The sequence below is a fragment of the Quercus lobata genome, chromosome 11 (genome assembly GCF_001633185.2).
Source record: "Quercus lobata isolate SW786 chromosome 11, ValleyOak3.0 Primary Assembly, whole genome shotgun sequence".
NCBI lineage: Eukaryota > Viridiplantae > Streptophyta > Magnoliopsida > Fagales > Fagaceae > Quercus > Quercus lobata.
Genome location: NC_044914.1, coordinates 11,902,325 through 11,925,737, shown reverse-complemented (window position 1 = coordinate 11,925,737; position 23,413 = coordinate 11,902,325). Strand labels below are relative to the sequence as shown.

The window sequence follows — 23,413 nt, the reverse complement described above, 5'->3', positions numbered from 1 at the left end:
AGAAATAACACAAAGTTTTATTAGTTAGGTAGAAGAAAGCAATGTTGCGTCTCTAGTTTAATTTGTGTTTTATATATATGCCAAAAAGTGTCTATTGGTTGAAAATGTGCCTAATGACTGAAAAGGTGCCTATGACCGAAAAAATGTTTATTAAATGAAAATGTGTCTATTGATTGAAAATGTGCTTATTGGATGAAAATGTACCTATCAATCGAAAATGTACCTATCAATCGAAAAATTACCTATTAAAAAATGAAAAAGTCACAACTGTTCGGTGTTTATACACATTTATAAACAATATTAATTTGATTTTATAAGAAAGTATTTACATTCATAAATAGGATTACAATCGTATTAGTGGCTATCAAAAAAAAAAAATTGTGAAAGAAAAGAAGAAAAAAAATTCTAGTTTTTGCTCCATACTTGTTGGAAAACCTCTCTGACTTACTTTGGAGTTTACGGTGGGAAAGTCTTTTCTTCATCCTCAATAATTACACCACCGCTTTGCAGATGAATCTCCAACATATTTGCATCTTGGCAAATAGGCAACACGCTGTCACCAACCACATCACATTCTCATAGATGAGTTTTTCACTCTCTTTCTCTCTCCCCTCTCAATTCTTTGGTCTGGTTTGCTATTTTATTTTTTTCCTACTTTACTCTTCATCCCACCGTCCCAATATGCAAGATTTGAAGTCCACCATCCAAGTCCCAAGACAAGATTTTCTTTTGGTCAAAATGCAAAACTGACCCTCTAAGTTTCATCTTTTGTCATTTCAGTCCTCTAAATTTGAGTTTTGTCATTTCAATCCTCTAAGTTCTAAATATAGTCAATTTAGTCCTCCGTTAGTCTTCTGTTAGGTGTTGCCGTTAACTTACCAAAACGATACTGTTTTGGATTTTTTTTTTTTTTTTTTTTTTTTAACTTTCAAAACACTGAAAAACGTTATTAAATAAAGGGCTCAGGGAACGACGTCGTTCCCCTAGCCCACTGAATATAAAAAATCATCTTCACCCCCAACGTACCCTAGCAGCCCTTGAACTGAGAAATTTGAGGGACAGAGGGGGAAAGAGAGAAAGAGAGACTGAGAGGGAGAAGAGAGCACTAATGTGCAGGCCATCCAAGCCATAGGAATAGACAAGAAAATCCAGCCTCCAAAGAATAAAACTCAGTTTTGCATATGTTATTTCGTATCTGTTATCTTCCTTTGTAATTTTCTTGCTGCTCTACCGAGTCAACATTCCACCGACTATTTTTTCTTTTGTATTGCTTTGCTGTTCCTTCTTTTAGTTAGGATTATTATCAATGTATCAATTGAAGATGCTAGCTGTCTCTGTAAGCACTATGCTGCAAATTAATTTTCTTGGGAAAGGATATTGCTGCTATATCTTAGGGCTTAAAAATAGATCAAAAATGAAATTTGTGAAAGCTGGGCATTGATTTCAACCATTAGTATGGACGTTTCACTGTGGGGGTGGGATGATTTTTTATATTTTCGGTGGGTTGGATAAAAAATTTAAAATAACATATATCAGTTTTTTGAAAAAAAAAAAAAAAAAAAAAGTAAGTTAACGGTAACATTTAACAGAAAACTAACGGAGGACTACATTGACTATACTTGAAACTTATAGGACTAAAATGACAAAACTCAAACTTAGATGACTGAAATGACAAAAGGTAAAATTTAGAGGGTCAGTTTTGCATTTTAACCTTTTTTTTTTTTTTTTTTTTTTTTTTTTTTTTTTTTTTTACAGTTTTGAGATTACAATTTGCTTCAAGTGCCACACCTATATGGTTTGCAGTACACTTCAAGTTATCTTCAAAAGCAAAAGCAAATACTCTCAAGTTTGACCCTTCCTCTACTTGTTTTTTATTATTTGTCATCAAATTAATAAATATATTAATAATGTATATAATATAATACTATGATTATTGAAATTGATATTATTTTTAATGTATAATATAAATAAACTAATATAATCTTTACTTTTTAGTCTATTAGGATTTTTTTTTTTTTTTTTTGAGAAAGAACTTAAGGAACTTTATTAAACTTGAATTGCCAAATTGGCTACATCATGTTCTGCTACAGAGAGTAAAGAATGAGGAACTTCCTCCATCCATGCTGTATAATTAGAAACATGAATCGAAAATCTAGCTAGACGGTGTGCTAGTCTATTAGGAATTTAGTTGTACCATAGTCATTAACTCATTATATAGAAGAGTTAAAATTTAATTTTAAAATCTAGGTTTATGAGTAATTTAAAAATTGTTGATTCATTCTTCAAAATAAAAAAAAAAAAAAAAAAAAGATAGTACTGTTACTAATTTAACTATGGTACATAGTATATATATATTACATATAAATTTTTTTTAATCATCTTATTATTTTTCAGCCCCCAAAGTCAAATTTTTGGCTCCGTCACTACAAAAAAGTACCTATTGAATGTAAAAGTGCCTGTTTATCGAAAATGTGACTATTAAAAAATGAAAAGGCAGAACTTTTTGACTTTCTTAAATGTATACATGGCATTAATATATGTGATAACGTGACGCAATGAAGAGTAGTCAACAGAAAATCAAACGTTTCACTTTTAAATTATATATAGATTTATTGAGATTGATGTGAATGCTGTAAGCATCATTGCTTGGCAGGATAGCTCGAATTCTATAGATTTGTATGTAGAATTTGACTGGAAAGACATATATTGACATATGTTAAGTTTAGCATTAAGATTATACCGAGTCAAATTAGGCCATATAAACTATTATGGGGAATATCAACTGCAATTGCAACTAGTTCATAGGGTATAATGCAAATGTAGCTACCCTTTATTTAACTCGTCAATTATACATGCACAAGGATAAGAATCATAAGATCTCAATTCTCTAGTAAATACAACCCTTTTGATCATTTATTGGCAATTTAGCATGTACTTGCAGTTAGCATTTAGTACAAAGGAGGAAACAGTCTCTCCAAGGCATATATTTTAGTAAATTTTAATTTTGTGAGTCTTAATTCAAAATTTAGCCTACTTTGATTTAATTTAACTTCGCTAGTTATAAATTTTTTTTTTTTTGGGCAAATTGCACTTTTCCCTTAACAATACAATTGTATTTAATGTCCCTAAACTAATGGGTATCTTTAGGGCAATGGTTAACAATTTATTTTAGAAAAGTTTTGATATTACTTTTATGGAAAATGAAAAAAATTGTCAAAATATTAATTATTTTTTTCCCCATAAAAACTTCTTTTAAGTAGTTTGTTAACCATTGTTCTAAGCATCCGTTAGCATTTCCCTATATATAAAGGGAAAAGTTAACGAATGTCTTAAGGGTATTTGTTAATGAACCATTTATAAAAAAGTTTTTATGGGAAAAAAAAAATTCATGTTTTGATGGCTTATTCAATTTCCCATATAAGTGATATAAAACTTTCCCTAAATGATTTATTATTATTATTTTTTTATAAAGATAGAAATTCTACTATAGTTTAATCTAAGTGTATATGTACAATGGCAGCTGTAAGGACGCGATTTGTAACGACCCGTAACAATGTTGGGTTCGTACGTAAAAAGGCCCAAACAATATCATTTATAGAGCGTGGGTTTGAAAGGCTAGGCCTTGGTCACCAAATGGTGGGTTCTTCGTGGCGTACATACATGGTTAAATCGTTTTCGCCCTAAGAGTCTTTCTCCTGGAGGCGGGCTGGGAGGCTCTAGTTTTTAGCCATTTTTCCCAGCCCCCTTTTGGTGCACTAACTTTTACATTATATAGTCCCTCTTGATTGATCTTAGCCCTCCACTTGTTGGTCAGGCAGGTGCTTACTTCTGTACTCGTCTCACCAGCTGTCCCCTCTTACTTTCTGTTAGTTGCGATAATCGAAGTTACACCGTCCAAGCGTCTTTTCTCATTAACATGATCAGGACGCTGGCAGGTGCATTTAATGCGGAGGGGACGTATTTTCCTTCAACCAATTTTGCACCGTACCTCCACGTGGGCCCTATTCCACTCACATCCCCTTCATGGGGCGGTTTGGGGATAGCCTTCACTAAGATGTTGCTCTTCTCATCGAAGTCCTGGAGTGCCAAGAATAGGGTCGTCCTCGACTGTTCCCCTTAACCCCTTGGCCTTTGATCACTCGTCCTCGGCACACTACCTCCTCGGCACGGGCCCTGAGCCCGGATAGAGTGTGGGCCGGATCATAAGCTCCCCGGCCCTACAATAGCCCCTCAAAATCCTGCTATCCGACTCTTCGGACGGATAGGAGGGTTTTGATGACATCAGATATCTGCCAATGCCTGTCCATCCTTGTCACCTATCGGTTCCCGAGACTTTTTATCTGCCCGTGACACGTTCCTAGAGCCCTTGGAAGGCGAAACGTGGCCTCATTAAATACGGGCAGCTTTGTGTTTCTCATGTTCTACGGCATGATGAAGATCGAACGGTGGTGATCCCTTGGTCTTTATGGGCGTGAAAATTTGAGTAGTTACCCTAGAAAGTATAAGAGATTTTTTGGAATGGATTTGTCTCTTCAGTTTTGCACTTAAGAGTTCTAGCGCGTATATTCTGGGTTCATCTGAACTTTCGTCCAAATTCAAGTCTATCTCTAGCACAAAAAGCCTATCCGAAGCGCCTTTCCTCTTTTATGTAAGTTCCCTACCTCCATTAACTCGTGCTTTTTCTTTTCTGGGTTTATTTTTCTTTGGTTCCCTTTCTTCTTCCGTCGCGGGTTGGGTTTTTTTAGTAAATCATAGAGATGGCTAAATTGAGACTGAGGAAATTAGTTGATACTGAAGAGGCGATGAATAAGTTCATCGTCGATTATAGGATTCCTCCCAACGTAAGTCTGAGGCATTGTAAGATGGGGGAGTGGCACTATAAGAGGGAAACGGGTGCGGTAGTAATTCTCGTCCTCGCCTTTGTAGAGGGGGGTATGAGAATCCCTATGGGGCCGGTAACGAGGGGTTACCTTAGGCACTTCCGATTAGCCCCCACCCAGTGCGCCGGCAACATTTTTAGGATTCTGGGTTGCGTGGACGCTTTAAACGAGAAGATGGGGTTAAGACTGACCCACCATGATGTGAACTGGTGCTATAATCTCCAAAACTTGAAGGGAAAATCCTACTACATGAAGACGAGGGACGAAAGGGTTCGATTAATCCAATGTCTCCCTGACTCCAACAAGGGATTAAACAAGGATTTCCTTATCGTCTCTGGTGAATGGCACGATGGCGATCCGTGCCCCATAGTAGAAGGAAAACCAGGTGGGGTACTGGGAATGGAAGGGAGGGGCCCTACATCAGCTTTATAAATTTTTTCCAGGATGGTCATAAAGAAACTTAAATTAAACAAAATCTAATAAAAAGATAAATTCATATATTGACAACCACCAAAAAAAAAAAAAACTCAAATACATGAAGTCTTACAATTTTCTTCTATGGTTTTTTTTTTGTTATATATATATTTTGAAATCATTACATGATAATCTCACTATCAATGCTGCAAGTTACATCTTTTTCAAAATTTTAGTTAAATAAAAATTTCATTACATGATAATCTCACTATCAATACTGCAAGTTACATCTTTTTCAAAATTTTAGTTAAATAAAAATTTTCTTGGATTTTTCTTTTTGTTTGTAAAGGCTCAATTTATTGTTAAGAAGAACAAATTTTGAGGACAGAATTTGACCACAAACTTAGTTATAGCTGAAAACTACAACTTTCACTAAACAAATTAATTTGGCTACATATTTTGAAAATCTAACCATTAAATTGTATGTTCTTTATGTTCTTAAAAAGCATGTCAAATTTCATGTCAATCGGATGTTATTTACTATTTGATTCATAAACTTATTTTTTGTGTATAATTTTAGACTACAAAAACTCGAAATTTAAACACTTGATTGATGACATAAGCTATTGATCTTTGATCTTCTTGAAGTTTTGCAAACATGGAGGATATAAAAAAAAAATGTAATATAATTGTGGGTTTGTCAAAATTCAATGACCGCTCATAATTTTTCAAAGTCCTCCCTCTCCTTTTATTTTTGTTAACAAATCTTTATTTTTTTAATAAATATATTGAAATTTTACTGTATAGCGATAAAAGACTTTACCAATTAAAGTAAATAAAAATTACAAAACTACCTTTGATGTAGTAGTCTTTAAAGCAACAAACTCAGCAAGTATTGACGTGATCATCAGAGATAGCACTGGGGAAGTAATTGGAGCTTTATCTCTTCCAATCTTGCTCTCAATTAGTAGTTGAATTGAAGGCAATTGCTTGTTGACGAGTAGTTTAGTTTATTGTTATTAATTTCGTTCCATTCCGGCTAGAATGGCTGGAAAATTTCGTACCGGCATATAAATTGGAATAGTTGCCCTCCTTGTTCCACCTCGGATCAAATTTCGACCTGTTTCGGTAAGTTTCGGGTGTTCTGGGTTGTTTCGGTTAATTTCGGCCGAAATGCAAGATTCGGCCTGAAGTTATGGGTTTGAATATAGAAAGAGAAAGAGATAGGTTTTGAGATATGGGTGTGATGTGAGAGAGTGCTTGTGTGAGATAGAGAGAAAACAAAAGGGGAAAACAAGTTTAATATATGCTTATCTGCATTTGGCATCAAGAAAGAAATAAGGCTGGCTTAACAACTTTGGAGACTTAGGTGAAAATTTTAAGTGAAATATTTTTATATTTAAATAGTAATTAAATATTATTAATTAATTTTTTTATTCTTATTGAAAATATATTTTTATTTTTATTTATTACATGATTTAATAAATTAGTATTACTAAAATATAAATAAGTTCAAATAAAAAAATATATATATATATAAATAAGTTGATATAATATTGTAGGGACACGATTCTTTTGAGGCCCAATAAGGATGTTGGGCTCGCACATGAAAGATCCATCACAATATGATTTGTAGAGAGTGGGCTTGAAAAGCTTGCCTTTGGTCATGGGGCGATGTTCCGGTCTTGATTTTAGAGGAGTTCATGTAGAAAAAAGGAGTTGGGTTTGGACATTTAAGCCCTACCGCGTCACATCCTATGGGGTTGGACTCCTCGGACTTGATCCGAGGATCATTAAGGCCTTACCCCGGTTACCCAACGGTGGGTTTTTCGTCTGAAGTGCAAGTGTTCTTCAAGTATCTCCGCCCATGGAGTTTTTTCTTTTTTTTTGGAAGTGGGATGCCGCCCCCTTAGATTTACTTACTTTCTTCTTTTATACTTGTCTGCGTTAGCTGTCCTTCGTCCATGTGTAGGGTCAACCTTCACAAGACTGATATTTATCCCATCAGTCTAATCCCAGAATTGTTGGGGATGATTGATAAAGCTGAAGAATACGGCTCTGCTAGGTGCAGAGTCTTATCTGGGAAGGGTCATAAGGGTAACTTTCCTAAGATATTTTAGGTCTCTTTTCAAGTTTAGTCCTATACCAGTTTTACCCCTTCATTCCGGTGGGATTTTTGGATCTGTCGATGACTGAACTGTCCTCGGCTGTATTCCAAAACTGTCTTGTGATCTATGTTATCGGGCTTGGGCCATAGCTCTCCTCGGCTTGGGCCTTCGGACTCTCCACGAGCAAATGGGCCTGGCCCATAAATTATTGGGCCCCACAATAGCCCCTCAAAACCCGGCTGTCCAGCCTCCCGGTTGGAAAGGGGGGTTTTGGCAATGCCGAGCCTTAATTACAGCTCCTTTAATTTAGCCCTCCATTAATGCTGACGGTTTCTCCACCTGCCCAGAAGATATATCGGCTCACAAGGCGCTCCCTTCAATTTGCTCGTGACCCGCTCCTGCCGTTTGGCAGTCCAAGACGCACCTTTAATGACTTCCTTTTACGAGACTTATTTACGTCCGACGGCTCATCTGATGAGGTGGGGAAGTGGAACGGACGCACCTTTTGTTTTTCAGATTCTTTTGGAAACCAGAACGAATTTAATACCTTCCATTTTGCCCTCCCTATAAGAAGGCAAGTAGGAGGCCATCACTTTCGTACAGAGACCCTTTTGCCTCTCCGAGATCCGAGATCCTCAGCCCCTCCCCCTTAGCGTTTACTTAACCCAATTGTTATACACCCAATCAGAATACGTTTACCATAACGAGTGATGAAGGAACCATACCCCTCCTCAAAGTACCGTGTTCTAATAAAACTTGAAATGGCTCGATCAGGGCAAGGGTGGCGGAGACTTAAGATTCGCCTCACCTTCCCTTCAGCCAAAATCCGAAGCAGGGACTCATTACGTCCAACTTTCGGCGTGACTGAGTCGAGAACTCCCATCATCATAACCAACCGCTCTCTTATGAGCTCACCTAATATGGCCCCAGCGTGCTAGGAGTCAGGACCGAGGCAGGGACTAAGTGTCTCTGCTTCTTCCTCTTTTCGTTCACTGGTGGCCCTCTCCGCCTCCCTTTCTTAGTCTTCCCAGCACCAGATCCATTCTGGTGCTTTCTCTTCTCCCTCTTTTGCTCCTTTTCTTTCTTTTCATCTCTTCTCTCTTCTTCTCCTCATTCTTTACTCATGTCCTCCATCTTCCTCATTCATCTTCTCCATCTTCTTCATTGATTTCTTCCTTACTATTTCCTTCTCCTTCATCTTTTTCCAAAGAAGGTTCTTATCATAATATGAGCAGTATTGCGGCAGAGATTGGAGAGACTTTGAAGACGAGTTTAAAAGACGCCTGATTGTTTACTTATCTGTACTGCGGATGTTATCGTTGCTTAGACAGTTCACATTTTGTATAGGCTTGTTTGAGCCCCTCTTTGTACGTTGTAATAATTTTTCGTATTAATAAAAATTGTTGTTATTTTATTTCGCATGTTCTGTCTCTATGCTTTTTTTTTTTTTTTTAAATTTGCAAACGCTGCTCGGCACAATAATATAGCATTTGAATCGATGACAAATAAGGCTAAAATACTTGCTGATAAAAAGATGTCACCATAACTTTAACAGAGTTGCTTGACATAGCAATGCGTACCTGTGAATAACGATACTTGCCCGAAACAATGCTGAGATTAGAACTGGATGCTCTATGCGGTGTAGGAAGTAATCATTCAAAGACATATCATCCGCCAAAATGAACAGCCCCCTTAGGCTACCGAATGGTGGAGTGCCCCACCATCATCCTAACACTTTTATTGGCCTTAACATTTTACAGTATTTGAGCCGGGGACTTTCCCCATCCGAGCAGTTGGTTTCCCCATAGGCTTGAGTCCGAGGACCATGCAAGGCCTTAGTTCTGTCCAAAACTTGTGATTTTTTCTTTTTTGTACTTGGTTTCCCCATAGGCTTGAGTCTGAGGACCATGCAAGGTCTTGGTTCCGTCCCTGGGCCCCCATGCAGAACGGGCCTGAGCCGCGAATTTACGGGGCCCACAAATTAAGAGGTATTTCCGTAGTCTTAGGTCACGCGGTACTTTTTGGCGTCCCAGTGTTCGAGGTGCGCCTTCACGAGGCTCTTTTAATCTCAGGGTCACAGACGGCATTGGAAATCGAGCCGGAAATATTTTGTCTGTAGCGTTCCTTGGGACGCTGCGTGAATTAAATGCCACCACCTTATCTTTTTAAATAAATAGGAGAGGGAGTTGCTTTACCTGCGCACAAATCCTTCAGTTTCTTCCCTTAGTACATCATGTTTGAGGCGAGGGTTGGGGAAAAGGAACTCTCTCCGCCACAAAGGCGCCGTGTTCTCCTGAGACTCAAAATAGCGAGGTACGGGCAAAGGAGGCATAAATTCAAGGGAATATCCCGTTTCAACAGAGGAGAAGGGGCGTTTCTTCCTCTTTTAGTCAAAATCCGAAGCAGGTTCTGTTCATGCCAGAATTTTGGTGTGTCAGAAGAAAGATTTTTCGCCACCAGTGCCTTTACCTCGTCGCAGGCAAATTTTTGGTGAAGGCTCCTCAGCTTTCGGCTCCCTGCACCTTTCCTTCAGCGGTGTGAGGTTCAAGTTGGGCTCTTTCGCTGCCTGAGCTATGGGCGTGCAAAAGCATTGAGGAGGAATAAGGTCTCGAAGCAGTAGCCAACCTCTCCTCTGTGCTACATCCTTGGCTTTATCTTCACTCTCTTGTATTTTTCTTTACTTACGTAGTTAGCTTCAATGTAAGCTTGTTTCAGCTTTTCATTGTACACTGTACTGTTCCTTTGTCTTAATAAAAGATGTGTCTATTTCTTTATACATACTTTTCTTTTCCGCAACAACTACTTTGAGCATGAATATTAAATGTAAGCTTGCCCTTAATGATATTCCGGGCAGAAAAATGCCTTAACACAGATTCTTACTTCTTTAAACTCATAAATATTATCAAGTATAACAATGGTAATCCTTAATAAATTAAACTCTTGGAACTAACCGGGATAACCACTGAGTGCTGCGCGATGCATGCTAGACCAATGTCCGAGAACGATAAACTCTATGGTTCTGTCCAAAACTTTTGAGCTTTCTTTTTTGTACTTGGTTTCCCCATAGGCTTGAGTCCGAGGACCATGCAAGGCCTTGGTTCTGTCCAAAACTTATGAGATTTCTTTTTTTTTTTTTACTTTCGTTTATGTTTCGAATGTAAGCCCCTAGACCAGGGCGGGGAGAGCTGGTTTGTGGCCAAAAGCCCCTAGAGCTGCCCGCGCCGTTGGCACCGCAAGGCGTAGCCCCTAGCAGAAGTTTATGTCGGAGCAACAGCGGTGTGTTGCCGGAGACGTAGGAAACCTCACGAACCTCTGCTTGCTAGAGAGTCGACTCCACCGCCACCCGCGCCAACGCGCAAGCTTCCCCACAGACGGCGCCAATTGTAGGGACACGATTCTTTTGAGGCCCAATAAGGATGTTGGGCTCGCACATGAAAGATCCCTCACAATATGATTTGTAGAGAGTGGGCTTGAAAAGCTTGCCTTTGGTCATGGGGCGATGTTCTAGTCTTGATTTTAGAGGAGTTCATGTAGAAAAAAGGAGTTGGGTTTGGACATTTAAGCCCTACCGCGTCACATCCTATGGGGTTGGACTCCTCGGACTTGATCCGAGGATCATTAAGGCCTTACCCCGGTTACCCAACGGTGGGTTTTTCGTCTGAAGTGCAAGTGTTCTTCAAGTATCTCCGCCCATGGAGTTTTTTCTTTTTTTTTGGAAATGGGATGCCGCCCCCTTAGATTTACTTACTTTCTTCTTTTATACTCGTCTGCGTTAGCTGTCCTTCGTCCACGTGTAGAGTCAACCTTCACAAGACTGATATTTGTCCCATCAGTCTAATCCCAGAATTGTTGGGGATGATTGATAAAGCTGAAGAATACGGCTCTGCTAGGTGCAGAGTCTTATCTGGGAAGGGTCATAAAGGTAACTTTCCCAAGATATTTTAGGTCTCTTTTCAAGTTTAGTCCTATACCAGTTTTACCCCTTCATTCCGGTGGGATTTTTGGATCTGCCGAGGACTGAACTGTCCTCAGCTGTATTCCAAAACTGTCTTGTGATCTATGTTATCGGGCTTGGGCCATAACTCTCCTCGGCTTGGGCCTTCGGACTCTCCACGAGTAAATGGGCCTGGCCCATAAATTATTGGGCCCCACAAATATATATCAGATTATTAATCTATATATATATATAAAACCGAAACTTTTGAAACTCCCACAATTTTCCACGTCAGCATATTTTAAAAAAAAACATAAAGAAAAAAAAAAATTTTCACGCAACATAAAACTTTTAAAACCCGATAAACACAAAACCCAATCTCTGCCTTCTCCTTCCTCAGTCAAAACAGTCCCACCACAACTGAGTGATAAAAAAATAAATAAAAAATTCAATGCACCACCACAATCTCTGCCTTTCTCCTTTCCCGTTTCACCCACAACCACAATCTCTGCCTTCTCCTTTCCCGTTTCACCCACAACCACCACAACTCAGTAGGCAGCAGCACCTCCACCACCCACAACAACCGCAACACACAAACCACCATAATCAGACCATATCAAACCCACAACCCAAAAGCAAAAAACGATTCTGAAGATCTGCGATTGCCCAAAGTTAAAGTCACTGCTGAACTTCTTTCCTATAACTTACAGAAATTCGAGATCTGGGGGAGTCCGATTCTAGATGAACGTTGCGAATCATCTGGCCGTTGGGGAGACGATATGGTAAGTTAGGTTTGATTTTTGATTTTGTTATTAATCCTGACCCTGTTCAAATGCAACCGCGCTCTCAATATTCCTGCCCCTACAGGTTTTAATAGAACAAATTGCAGTAACTATGACATCTATTATAGTCCTCCACATTATAATTTAACGCCCTCTCCACCTAAATGTCCAATCATTCATCTCCCATTGAACTGGCAAAATGAAGGTAATGACCTGTTTAGATTGTTATCTGCTGAGATTTTACTTGAAGTGCGTATGACTGAAGGTTGTCGCGAGTGTTATATCAAAGGAGGTCAATGTAAGATTGACCACAAAGGAAAAGCTTATTGTACCAAAGGAACGAAAGGTATGGGTACAGGAATAATGCAAAAATGTTTGGATATGCACTGAAATATATTCAGGAAAAAGCACATATGTTTCTTTATATTTTTTGGTTGTAGTTATATTTCTTATATCTGTGCTGCTATTTCTGCTCCATGCCGTAATCCACTCTTTACAGAATTAGCTTTACCTGATTGGAATTAGTTTCAAATTTAGGTTATAAGATACATAGGAGCTGTTTTTAATAGTTCATGTAAAATTGCTAAGATTTCCAAGCATTCCTCCTCAATCATATTCGTAGCTGCGTCCTCTTGATCTTCCCTGTTTAACTAACACAATTTTTGTTATGCAGGGAATAATAGAAGCAGGGTAGTAGCATTAGGTAAGATGCCTCTTCAATCAGATATCGTGTTGCAATAAATATTCGAGTTTGCAAGGAAATTAAATTATTCATCAGCCTCCTTTTCTCAGCCTCTTCGTTTATCAAGTTCCAAAATCAACCAAAGCCTCAACTTTGAACACACCCATTTGCAATTTTGGTAATTTTTTTTTTTTTTAATACTAATTGTTTTCGTAGCCCCATCACATTTTGTATTCCAATCATGCTTAAATTTAGAAATAGTATTGGCTATTCTAGGCTTTGTATTATTGAAATTTTTGTTGTGTCGTGTGAGAACTGAGTTTTCTTTTCTATGGTTATGTATATTATGGTTGCTTTGTTGAGTATTCACACACTGAATCTAGATTACAGGAACTATATTCTTATTTTAAAATTTTTGTAATTTAGGACTTTTGATTTATAGAAGTTATTATTATTTAAAAACTTTCATCAATTATTAATACTATTTGGGTTGTTGGTTTTAATTAAGGTTGAATGATGAGAAAAAGCAGAGCATGATTGAAGACATCTACAACACCAAGAAGCAGAAAAGGCGGAGAAATAACTGAAAGGGTTTTTTGGTATTGGTATTGGCGGAGGAATTTGGGTTAGGGGGTATGCTAGCAAACCTATGTGTTTTAGTTTATTTATTTATTTATTTAATGGTTTACTTGATCACTATTAAAATCTGTTGTTGAAGCTTGAATGTTGTAGTGTAGTCATTTGACAAATGCAAATTAATTGTTTAATTTTGTTGCTTTAAATTTAAAGGTGTTAAAATCTGTTGAATAAGTTATAATGATCATTGCAATAGAATACTTTCTTTCTAAATCTAAATCAAATGACTAGAAGATTGTGCTTTATTTTAGTTTGGGATTTTCATTTGAACATATATTATGTTGGTTGTGTGTTTTATGCAGTTTAGCTTCTTGAAAGTATGTTTTTGGAATTACAATTTCAACGGAATTATTAATTTTCTGTTCCAATTTTGTTTTAGGCCCTTTTGTTCTGTTATAGTTTTCAGTGAATTTTTTTTCGGTAATGAATATGTGTTGTGCAGAGAGAGTTGGAGAGAGATCTATGGGAGACCCTTCACTACTGTCAAACCAGTCCCCTCTAATACTATGAAGAGATTACTGTATTAATTGTTAATCTGACACAACCGGATGAAGCATGGAGTCGAATATTATGTATATGAGATTGCTCTGGTATTGGACAGATTGTTTTTCTTCTCTTTTAGTTTTATACTCTTGCACAGATTGTTTGTTCTCTCTTCCGTTATTATTATTATTATTTTATCTGAATGCAACCAAATGACCAATCTTTGGAACTTTAGCATATTTTTTTATATATGTTTTATCTAATTACTAGGTGTCTATGTGTCGGGAGGAACTGGAGCATGACTATGAGAAGAAGAATGAAAAGCCACTTCAATCTGCATATTTTATAATTTTAATGAGAACCAAAACAGTCACAATGAATCAAAGAGTAGATATGCAAAACTTGAAATCTTTGACTTTCAATTCTTTTATTTGTTTGTATATTATATTAACTTGAAATCTTATGATTTTGTGTTTATTTGTGTCTTACACATTACAATTAGGTGTTGGATTTTGAAAATTTTCTTGGTTTTAATAGTTGAAGGATGGGAGGGAGGAAGGTGCTAAGCAAATACTACGCACCTGTCCAACCTAGAGGCTTGAGGGGTCAAGCACACATGATGCTTCCCATAAGTAGATGTTATTGGTGACAATTATTTAGGTATTCGGAGGTTCTGATTCTACTGCAAATGTACAAATGCTTTGCTGAGCTTACCATCAAGACTGACTCACAAAATTTCAACTATATTGTTGAGTCTGGTGCTACCAGAAATTTTGAACCTGTGTGAAGATGATGAGGTAAAATAAAATAAATACAAATAAAATTCTTGCAATCTTTTGTACATATAACATGGTTTTTGACTAAATATTTTGATTATATTCTTTTAATTCATTAGGCAGCAGAGACAATAACCATAAAAGAGAAGTTGGAGAGATGGAAGATGCAATGAAATCTTTAGAGAACAAAAACCTTGGATTTGGAAAGAAAAATGGACATCATTACTACACTGGATGGGATGAAATCTATGAAGGTATTATTTGCTTTACCAATTCTATTTTTATTTATTAAGGTAGGCTATCATCTCATAGTGCCACAAATGGAATCTTTAAGTCTTAAATAGATTGTGTAAATTTAAGATTACGTGATGATAGATCAAAGTAGAAGGCCGTGAAGGTTGTCTCTGGTCTTTCAGGTATATGTTTTTATTTTTTGGGATGCTCTTCAAAGCATATACTTGGTTATGTGAAGGCAATGTTGCTTTTAAAATTTCCTTCAAATTCACTCAATTTCTTAAAGTAATTTTTATTTTCTTCAGTTTATAATATTTGGGTCTTTACTTTTCGTTCAACTTTTATGGGTGCAGTTCTTTTTTTTGTATTTCATGGACTTAATTGGCAGACAAGGTACCCCCACATGGTACTACTCTTTCTTATCAATTTTCAGCTTCAATCTTCTTGGGTTTAATCCTTATTCAAATGTGTTAAAACTTTTAAGGTTTTTGTTTTAATTGGTGGTAGTTGAGAATTGAGTGAGGATCTTGCAAAATATGCGAAAGTGTTAGAAGTAGGGGCTAATGGATTGGGCTATGAGCTGCTAAAAGACTTGGCTCTATCAGGTTTCCATTATTGGCTTCAAGGCTCTTTATTGTATGCATTTTCTTATGAGACATTTTGGCTCTATCTTTGTATTCAATATTGAAGTTAAGGTAGTTAGATGTATAGTTTAGTGATTTAGGGGGGTGGATGAAAATTGTAAGTGAATATGATACTTGGCAGATTCTTTCAAACATTGTTCTTTCAATTGGAGTGACTAATTGGTTGCTATACATAAAGCTCAACTTGGACATTGATGCTGAAATATGTTTGAGGAATTTCATCTTATTTTAGTTTTTTATGTCACTCCTTTTTCAGATAATGATTCAAAATAGTTGTTTCTTCAAGTAATTTCTATTTGAAACTGAGGTAAACCACATATAGTTTCAATAATGTTTTATAGAAAGAGAATGATTGAAACTTTACTTTTAGTTTTAATATAGAGCTATAAGTTATTTATGAAATGTTTTCCACACTGTCATTTGACCCTTTGACAATAGATTAATAAATTTTTTTTCCCCATGTGGTTTCTTAATTATCTTTTTATTTATCTAGCCCGTGCATCGCACGGGTTAGTGACTAGTTAATATAATAACTAATAATAATTAATAAACTAAAAATTTGCATAAAAAAATATATTATTAATTTGAGTGGGTATACGTTGGGTGTGGCCCATGTGGGTGGATTAGGGAGTTTGTAGCTGTGTCGCCTGTGTTAGTGGTGGGCCTAAAATTGTTTTCCACTTTTTTTAAATTATAAAATATTATATACTCAACGGCACTGTGACTATGCAGTGCTAAGCCCTGTCATTTATCAAGTATCAAGCTTTGTGCAGTGGCATCAGTGCTGTGGAGTGTGCGCAGATTGTGCAAGTGTAAGACCAAAAACTGAGCCTGTTGTGCTCGTCCTGTCAATCAAGTAGTCCTATCAATCAAGTAGGTTAAAAAATATAACTTAAAATGATTGTAGGTTAAAAAATAGGATTTTATTAATGTGTATCCTAAGGGTACACATTAATTTTCATTTTTGAAAAAAAATTTCTCGAGAATTGAAAAAGTAATGACAGTTTTTTCAATTCCTTAAAAAATATTTCCAAAAACAAAAAACTTAATATGTGCCCTAAGGGCACATATTAATCGAACCCTAAAAAATATGACTTAAAATGAACAATTGAACTTATATAAAAAGATCATGAATCAATACTGTAGGGTCACGATTCGTGGCGGACCGTAACAGTGTCGGGTTCGCACGTAAAACGGCCCTAACAATATCATTTGTAGAGCGTGGGTTTGAAAGGCTAGGCCTTGATCGATAGGCGGTGGGTTTTTCAGGGGGTTCATACAAGGTTAAATGATCGTCACCCCTAGAGTACTTCTCATGGAGGTGGGCTGGGAGGCTCTCGTTTCTTGGCCACTTTTTCCCCGCCCCTTCCCAAGATTACTTAGTTTTCCTTTTATACTCGCCTGTATCCATTTATCCTTCATCCACGTGTAGGGTCAATCTTTCCAAGGCTGATACTTGTCCCATCAGTCTATCCCCCAAAGTCATTGGAGGTGGTTGTAAAAGCCAAAGAATGCGGCCCTGTCGGGTTCAGAACATTAAATGATAATAACCGCAGCTTTCCTCGGATATTTTAGATCTTTTTTCCGAATTTCAGTTTTATACCATTTTTACCCTTCTTTACGAGGGGGAAACTTTGGGTCTGCCGAGGACTGAACTACCCTCGGCGGTACCCAAAGCCTATTTTGTTGAACTTGGGCCATAATCCTCCTCGGCTTGGCCCATAAATCATTTACGCCCTACATTAGCCCCTCAAAACCCGGCTGTCCAACCTCTGGGCTGGACAGGGGGGTTTTGGTGACGCCAAACTTCTTCCTGTGGCCCAATCCATTCGGCCTATTAAACATGCTGGCGGTTCCTCATATGCCCAAGAGATTCACCGGTCTACGAGATAGTTCTTAATTTCGCGCTTGAGGCGCTCTTATCGCTTGGGGTATCCAAAACGCGCTTTGATTAATCACTATTTACGAGACTACTTTAATTCGTCGGTTTATTTGGATGGGGTGGAGAAGTGGAACCGGCGTGTTTGGGTTTGCTGATTCCTTTGGAGATCTGAACCTATTAAATGCCCCCCGCTCCGCCCTCTGTATAAGTAGGACAGGAGGAGGTTATTGTTTTTACCAAAAATCCCTTTTCATCCCCCTGCGACTCTGGAATACTTAGCCTCCCTTAGGATTCGATTTACTCACTGGTTTATACTCTTAATCGTAAAATACTTTACCATAACAACAAGGGATGCAAAAGCCCCACCCCTCCCAAAAACGCCACGTTTCGATAAAGCTTATCATGGCTCGATCGGGACAAGGATGGCGAAGACTCAAAATCAACCTCATCCTTCTTTTAGTCAAAATCCGAAGCAGGGACTCGTCACGTCAAACTTTCGACGTGACTGAGTCGAGAACCCCCAAGATCGTTACCATCCGGCTCCTCACGAGTGTACCTAATATGGCACCGGCGTGTTAGGAGTCAGGGCTGAGGCAGGGGCTAAGTGCTTCTGCTTCTCCCTCTTCTGCTCCTTGGTGCCCTCCCCCTCCCTCTTCTTATTGTCTTCCCAGCACCAGTTCCGCCCTGGTGCTGTTTCTTTTCTATCTTTTGTTCCTCTCTTTGTCTCTTCATCTCTCTCTCTCCTCTTCTCCTCCTTTTTTACTCATGTCCTCCATTTTCTTTATTCATCCCCTTCATCTTCGTCATTGATTTCTTCCTTACTATTTCCTTCTTCTTCATTCATTTTCTTTTTTAAAGTGAGTCCCTCTCTTAGTATGAGCAGCAATGAGGCAGAGATTGGAGAAATTTTGGAGACGAGTTTAAAAGACGCTTGACAGTTTACTTTTCTGTACTACAGATGTAATGGTTGCTTAGGCAGTTTACATTTTGTATAGGCTCGTTTGAGCCCCTTTCTGTATGTTGTAATGATTTTTTTATATTAATAAAAATTGTTGTCTACCTTATTTCGCATGTTATGTCTCTATGTTTTCATAAATTTGCAAGCGCTGCTCGGCACAATAATATAGCATCTAAATCAATGACGACTAAGACCAAAATATTTGACAATAAAATGATGTCGCCATAGCTTTAATAGAAGGGCTTGGCACAATAAGGCCGACCCGTAAAAAATAGTACTTACCCGGAACTAGCCGAGGAGAGAACCGAAGGCTTGATGCCGTGTGAGAAATAACCGTCCGAGGACATATCCCCTGCCAAATGAATAGCCCTCTTATACGACTAAATGCTGAGGCGTCCCACCACCTTCCTTACCCCCTTATTGGCCTTAACCTTCTATGGTGTTTAAGCCGTAGACGAAGTGACTTGACGTTTTTATCAAGTAGCCCATCTTACGAAATTCAAACCTTTACTTACCCGAGTATTTGGTTTCCCCATAGGCTTGAGTCCGAGGACCATGCAAGACCTAGGTTCTGTCCCCGGGCCCTTGTGCTAAATCGGGCTTGGGCCGTGAGTTGACTGGGCCCAAAATTAGGGGGTATTTCCGTATTCTCAGGCCACGCGATACTTTTTGGGCGTCCCAATATTCGAGGTGCGCCTTCTCGAGACTCCTCTAACTTCAGGGTTGCAGACGACGTTGGAAATCGAGCCAGAGACATTTTGTCTGTAGCGTTCCTTGGGACGTTGCGTGAATTAAATGCTACTATTTTATCTTTTGATATAAAATAGGAGAGAAAGTTACTTTTCCTACGCACAAATCCTTCAGCTTCCTCCTTTAGGAAATCATGTTTGAGGCGAGGGTTAGGGAAAAAGAACTTTCTCCACCGCGGAGGCGCTGTGTCCTCCCGAGACTCGAAGGAGTGATGCACGGGCCAAGAAAGCATAAACTTAAGAGAAATTTACACTTCTACGGAGGGGGGAGGGTGTCTCCCCCCCTTTCAGTCAAAATCCGAAGCAGGTTCTGGTCATGCCAGATTTTTGGTATGTCCGAAGAAGGAATTTCCACCATCAGCACTGTCTACCTTGTAACCGGCAAATTCTTGCGGGGGCTTCCCAACTTCCGGCTCCCTGCGCCGTTTCTGTAGATGGTGTTAGCCTGAGGTCAGGTTCTTTGGCTGCCTGAGTTATGGGCATGCAGAAGTGTCGAGGAATAGTTTCCTTAGACAACAACTTGGCGCAGTAGCCAACCTCTCCTCTGAGCTGTCCCCACGGCTTTCTCTCCACTCGCTTGTATTTCCCTTTACTTATGTAGTCAGCTTTAGTGTAAGCTTGTTTCAGCTTTTCATTGTACACTGTACTGTTCCTTTGTTTTAATAGAACAGGAGGCCATTTCTCTATACATATCTTTCTTCTCCGTAACAACTACTTTATGCATGAATATTAAATGCAAGCTTGCTCTTAAGGATATTCCGAGCAGAAAAAATGCTTTAATACAGGTTCCTACTAATTCAAACTCACAAATATTATCAAGTATAACAATGATAACTTTCAATAAATTAAATTCTTGGAACTAACCGGGATAAGCGCTGAGTACTACGCGATGCATGTTAGACCAATGTCCGAGAACGATAATCTCTAAATAATTCGTCTGAAAGGGTAGCTAAGTTGCGAGGGACTTTGATTGTGTTTTTGGGTAATGAATTGCGTCGTACCGAGGGCAGATTGTGGAATCTATGCATTCAAGGTATTAACCCATTTGTGAACTAGGAGTCCTCCTCGGATGGATTTTGAGGTTTACGTGCCATAGTTGGTTCCACATCTAGGTAGTTGGTTTTCCCACAGGCTTGAGTCCGAGGACTATGCAATGCCTTGGTTCTGTCCAAAACCTAGTTTTCCACATCCAGGTAGTTGGTTTCCACATAAGCTTGAGTCCGAGGACCATGCAAGGCCTTGGTTCTGTCCAAAATTAGTTTTCCACATCCAGGTAGTTGGTTTCCCCTGAGGCTTGAGTCCGGTGGACCATGCAATGCCTTGGTTCTGTCCAAAACCTAGTTTTCCACATCCAGGTAGTTGGTTTCCCCTGAGGCTTGAGTCTGGTGGACCATGCAATGCCTTGGTTCTGTCCAAAACCTAGTTTTCCCACATCCAGGTAGTTGGTTTCCCCTGAGGCTTAAGTCCGGTGGACCATGCAATGCCTTGGTTCTGTCCAAAACCTAGTTTTCCCACATCCAGGTAGTTGGTTTCCCCTGAGGCTTGGGTCCGAGGACCATGCAATGCCTTGGTTCTGTCCAAAACCTAGTTTTCCACATCCAGGTAGTTGGTTTTCCACAACTTGAGTCCGAGGACTATGCAATTGCCTTGGTTTCTGTCCAAAATCCTTAGTTTTCCACATCCAGGTACTTGGTTTTCCCACAGGCTTGAGTCCGGGACTATGCAATAGCCATGGTTCTGTCAAAAACCTAGTTTCCACATCCAGGTAGTTGGTTTCCCACAGGCTTGAGTCCGAGGACTATGCAATGCCTTGTCGTCCAAAAACCTAGTATTTAACACCACATCAGGTAGTTGGTTTCCCCATAGGCTTGAGTCCGTGGACTATGCAATGCCTTGGTTCTGTCCAAAACCTAGTTTTTCTCATCCAGGTAGTTGGTTTCCCCATAGGCTTGAGTCCGAGGACTATGCAATGCCTTGGTTCTGTCCAAAACCTAGTTTCCTCATCCATGTAGTTGGTTTCCCCATAGGCTTGAGTCCGAGGACTATGCAATGCCTTGGTTCTGTCCAAAACCTAGTTTTCCCACATCCAGGTAGTTGGTTTTCCCACAGGCTTGAGTCCGAGGACTATGCAATGCCTTGGTTCTGTCCAAAACCTAGTTTTCCACATCCAGGTAGTTGGTTTTCCCACAGGCTTGGGTCCGAGGACTATGCAATGCCTTGGTTCTGTCCAAAACCTAGTTTTCTCTTTGTATGGGGCCTTGGCTTGCCTTTAGCTCTAGGGGAGCTAGCTCTTCAGCCAAGCCCCTTGAGTTTATCTATACGGTTAACGTTACCAAGCGCCTAGTTTGTTCCGTACGAGGAGCTTTAGCTTTTAGGGGAGTTAGCTCTTCAGCTAAGCCCCTCGTCAAGAAACGTAGCCCCTAGTGAGATTTTATACTTGAACTCTATAACCAACGGTTAGAAATAACAGAGGAAGTGTTTCAACCTAACACCTGCGCCAACACGCAAGCCTTTCCCACAGACGGCGCCAATTGTAGGGTCACGATCCGTGGCGGACCGTAACAGTGTCGGGTTCGCACGTAAAACGGCCCTAACAATATCATTTGTAGAGCATGGGTTTGAAAGGCTAGGCCTTGATCGATAGGCGGTGGGTTTTTCAGGGGGTTCATACAAGGTTAAATGATCGTCACCCCTAGAGTACTTCTCATGGAGGTGGGCTGGGAGGCTCTCGTTTCTTGGCCACTTTTTCCCCGCCCCTTCCCAAGATTACTTAGTTTTCCTTTTATACTCGCCTGTATCCATTTATCCTTCATCCACGTGTAGGGTCAATCTTTCCAAGGCTGATACTTGTCCCATCAGTCTATCCCCCAAAGTCATTAGGGGTGGTTGTAAAAGCCAAAGAATGCGGCCCTGTCGGGTTCAGAACATTAAATGATAATAACCGCAGCTTTCCCCGGATATTTTAGATCTTTTTTCCGAATTTCAGTTTTATACCATTTTTACCCTTCTTTACGAGGGGGAAACTTTGGGTCTGCCGAGGACTGAACTACCCTCGGCGATACCCAAAGCCTATTTTGTTGAACTTGGGCCATAATCCTCCTCGGCTTGGCCCATAAATCATTTACGCCCTACAAATACTAAGAAAAGGAAGAAAAGAATATAGATAGAGACAAAAAGATAGAAATATGAGAGATGGAGTGTGTGGTAAAGTAGTTTTGAAAATTATTATTTGAAGTTTTTTGAAATATGTGTGAATGAAAAAGTATGTAAAAATATGTATAATATTATTTAAAATGTGAAAATATAAATTTAAAATCACACACTAAATTGATAGAATTTTCCCAAATCCCTACCAAAATAGTTAGAATTAAGTAAAATTGGCATCATGTCTGTGAAACTTTCGGTGTGGAAAGACTTTACCTTAGCTTTTAAGTTTCGTTTGGATTGAATTTATTGTTGCTGAAACTGAAAACTGAAAACACTGTAGGAAAATTATTTTTAAATGTATAAATAGTATCGTGGGACCTATTTTTAATTCATAAATAGTATCAAACAGTATATAAACAGTGCTTAACAGTATGTAAATAGTATTCTTGTCCCCCAAAAATAGAAACGATGCAGGGAAAAAAAAAAGATAAAATGCAAAACGTAGACTTGACTTTCAGCTGTATCCAAACTGACACTAAATAATCTCTGCTTAACCATTGGTAATAAATATTTTTCCTTTAACCAAAAAAAAAAAAATTCCCAATATTATTCAACAACAGTCTCCTTCTATTTGCCGTATAGGTCGTTGAGAGTCTGAAAGGAAAAGAGATAAAGAGGAAAGGTGTGAGAAGAGGACCACATACTGACCTGACCACACTATTAAATGATCTGTCGGTTGAGCAATTTGGTACAGAATTTGCTGGAGTTTGGTCCGAGATCATAATGCATTCAATTGAAAAGATAAATGAATGGGGCCTTAAGTATAGTAGAATAGAGTTATTGACTTTATGTTTATGTCAGTCTTGCACCTGTATTTCAAAACTATACCTTTCCTTTTTATTTTATTAACAAAATTAATCAATTTAGGAGCAATTTTTAATGACCCCTCATAATTTTTCAAAGTCCTCCCTCTCCTTCTATTTTTGTTAACAAATCTTTATTTTTTTTAAATAAATATATTGAAATTTCATCATATAACAAGAAAAAACTTTATCAATTAAACTAACTGAAAATTATAAAACCATCTTTGATGTACAATCTTTA

The 23,413-nt window shown here is 38.6% G+C and overlaps 1 protein-coding gene and 1 long non-coding RNA gene across 17 annotated transcripts in view; both read left to right on the top strand.

Moving 5' to 3' along the window:
* Nucleotides 1-23,413, top strand: part of LOC115968078 (putative disease resistance protein RGA4) — a 68,996-nt gene that overhangs the window by 27,061 nt on the left and 18,522 nt on the right. The window lies entirely within an intron of this gene.
* On the top strand, nt 11,687-15,776 carry LOC115968081. Of its 12 annotated transcripts, none has more exons than XR_004086653.1 (7): nt 11,687-12,118; nt 12,384-12,464; nt 12,792-12,978; nt 13,309-13,433; nt 13,879-14,716; nt 14,815-14,949; nt 15,283-15,776. It is a non-coding gene; the product is annotated as an uncharacterized LOC115968081 (long non-coding RNA). The 12 variants fall into 12 exon arrangements; XR_004086647.1 differs by having other exon boundaries at nt 12,204-12,464; XR_004086651.1 differs by having other exon boundaries at nt 11,687-12,464; nt 12,792-12,821; nt 12,911-12,978.